At 38.8% G+C, this 3,302-nt stretch overlaps 1 pseudogene; it reads left to right on the plus strand.

The window, feature by feature from the left end:
* Window positions 1-483: 483 nt before the first annotated feature.
* LOC139776130 (G2/mitotic-specific cyclin-B3-like) lies at window positions 484-2,784 on the plus strand (annotated as a pseudogene).
* The last annotated feature ends 518 nt before the right edge of the window (window positions 2,785-3,302 follow it).

The following is a 3,302-nucleotide window of genomic DNA, read 5'->3' on the forward strand; positions in this document are numbered from 1 at the left end:
TTTGGGGGGGGGGGGTCCGTTCTTTTCATTTTTCCGCTACGTGCCCTACGAGCGGAGATATTGCGAGCAAAGTCGAAATGTGAAATTTTTTTATTAAGATACGTCGTCGTTAAGATACGTCGACGCTCTCATTCAATATATATATGTCTACAGAGAGAAAACGTCACTTTCACTTTTTCGACACTGGCGGCTGCCGGCGTTAGTATCGCAGTGCAGTGCAGTGCAGTGCAGTGCAGTGCAGACAGTGCAGACAGTGCAGCGCGCTGTCACAGTCATCATAGACAGTCAGTTAACCAGTTAACCTATGTGCATAAGGCTGCGTTCGGAAACGTCACCCGGGTACACGCGGGTATACTTTCTTCTTCTAACTTGCTGAGATAGAAAGAGAAGGGAGTATACTCGGGTGACGTTTCCGAACGCAGCCTAACATGGATAATATTGCGATCTCCCGCCCCTTCCCTATTTTCTCAATGTGTATTTCTGATGACTTTTGGAGGTTACGCTGTCAGCTGCAATCTGAAGCGATCTGTATCTCCCAATAGGTACGTTTTCTTACATAAAATTCTTGTGCATTAAGTTCCATAAACGTCTTTTGCGTGTTGCGATAGTTTATCAGGCCAGAGTTATATTCGTCTGGATTTAAGGACTATATTCCCTCATGTCTCTTCGCCACAGGATGATTTGTTACTCTGATCTTTTCAGGTGTGGTAGAGGATAGATAGAAAGTATGAGATCCTAAGCTGTATTGAGTGCAACGGTTATCGAGGTACGTTGTAATGACCACGTTACACACCGACAAGGTAAAAAAAAAGAGAACGGAAAAATATAGTAAAGTTCTTATTTTGTCGATCAAAGTCATGATCGAGCCGGTTTCCCTAACGGTTTTATCGCGAGACAAACAAGTATCTTTCGTAATTGTGCTTATTCATTCTCGTTATCGCATCCGGTTTATATAAAGCAAAAATATTCTATGTTTATTTAAAATTTCGAGACAGCTCGAGGAGGCTTTATAGAAATTTGTTGTGCGAGGTTTTCGTGGTTTTTATATTATATTATATATTGACGGCAGGGAGCTGATGCCGAGGAGATCAATCCCGTTTGCGCGAAGGCCCCGTTTACGCGAATATATTATATATATATTGACGGCAGGGAGCTGATGCCGAGGAGATCAATCCCGTTTACGCGAAGGTCCCGTTTACGCGAAGGAATTATCGTAAGTTATAATTAATATATTATCGGTTCAACTTATTTTTTCCATTAAGAGTTAGAAAAGATAAAAATGCTCTTTTCCTTCATATATATACATTTTACGTGTCTTCCTTCTCTCTTTTATTCATTTATACTATCTGTGTACTTCGAAATCACTTATCTCTCTTATCTTCCTTCTTTTTACGTCTCCCTTTTCTTTGATGTTACTTAAAATTTGTAACTTTTCCATTTTTACTGTTAGTAGAATATGCTCCTCAAATTTGACAATTTATTTCTGAAACATTCTGTATTATATTATTTATGCACTATATAAATTAAACTATGTATAATATATCTCTTGATATAAACTAATTATATGTATGTTTGTGAATTATAGCAATTAGATAAGGAACTAAAGTTTCGTCATATCTGAAAAATGGCACCACCGATAAGACAATTACCCGAAGGGACTTTGATGTCGAGAATTGGCTAGATCCGTACCAGGTGTCACACTATGCGATGGACATCTTCGAGTATTTGAAAGAACGAGAACGCTATTCCCCATCGGCAATTACATGGAGGATCGGCAAATATGCCTCTCGCAATGGATGAGAGCGCTTCTGGTCGATTGGATGGTCGAGGTGCAGGAGTCATTTGAGTTGAATCACGAGACCTTATATCTGGCTGTAAAACTGGTCGATCTATACTAACAAAGATGATAGTCGGGAAAGAGACTCTACAACTGCTCGGCGCTGCGAGTCTTTTCATAGCGAGCAAGTTTGACGTAAGTTTTATAATTATAATCTGCTATAAAATTGTGCTCATGTCGAGCAGTAAACTCAATAACAAAAACTTATTCTTAACTTTAACTTTAGGAAAGAATACCACCAATGGTAGAAGATTTGTACATATGTGACGGCGCTTACACACAAGGGAGCTGATCAAAATGGAAATAAGTATTTTAAAAACAGTCAATTTTGACCTGGGAATACCTCTCTCTTACACATTTCTTTGGCGTTATGCCAGGGTAAGATATACACAAAGTTAACAATTTATATCGGGTATCCCAGAAATTATTCTGTCTCATATTTTATTCTCCAATATAATATCCGTCTTATTCAAATGGAATCTATATATACATACTAATTCAATCATTACTATCTGAAAATAGTGTGCCAAGGTGTCTATGCCCACGTTAACTCTGGCTCGGTACATACTGGAACATTCTCTGATGGATTATACAATGATCAGGTTTGGCGACAGTAAAATGGCAGCGGCGGCGTTGTTACTCGCGTTTGCTAATGAAGGACTTGGGAGGATGGAATCCAACATTAGAATACTATAGCGGTTATAAACTGACGACATAAGAGATATTTGCAATCTTTTAAATCAGAGCTTGCATAGGAAACACGAAGAAGCATTAAAGACTGTCCACAGCAAGTACAGCCACAAGTAAGTATTTACTTTTTGCTATGTATATATGAACATGTTACACTTTATATATTTTTATTATACACGTTATAATTTATATATCGATTTTATTTGTATTCTAGGATTTTCTTTGAAGTAGCAAAGCTGCCCCTAAAGAGACTTTAGACATATGAGTGAGATTTACACGGACAAGTCAGGCGTAAGCCTGCTACCGATTCAGGTGCAGCCGCCTAGCATGGGCTCTGTGCTGAACATGCTCAACGTTATCAATGGCATTAAATACTCTTCGTGCAAATTAGCCAGCAGGATATCGATAACTTCAAGGCCGAGATCGAAAAGCGGTAAAAGGAACATTCGCTGGATGACGGCAAAGTCGTCCTGGCAATCACCGAAAAGGATTCCAAGAAGAACGATAAAGAAATCAAGAAAGCAACTGGGAAAAAAATCGAGAAGGTCGAGCAGAAGACAACAAAAGACTTGGAAGCTAGCAAAATTAGCTTAGATACCGTTTAAACGCAATTAGGATACGAGACTCAAAAAAGAGACGAGATATAAGATTACCGTCGTTGGTAGTGTGTTTGTGAAGGTAAAGGGAGGAATGTACCCATCGAGGTTGAATTTGCATGCAATATCAATGTATATAAAGACACAGGTGCCATGTTGCTTAAAGAGAGCAATTTTAA

Source organism: Temnothorax nylanderi, unplaced genomic scaffold, assembly GCF_030848795.1.
Source record: "Temnothorax nylanderi isolate EJ_2023f unplaced genomic scaffold, tnyl_v1.0 TNYL_tig0112_pilon, whole genome shotgun sequence".
NCBI classification, from domain to species: domain Eukaryota; kingdom Metazoa; phylum Arthropoda; class Insecta; order Hymenoptera; family Formicidae; genus Temnothorax; species Temnothorax nylanderi.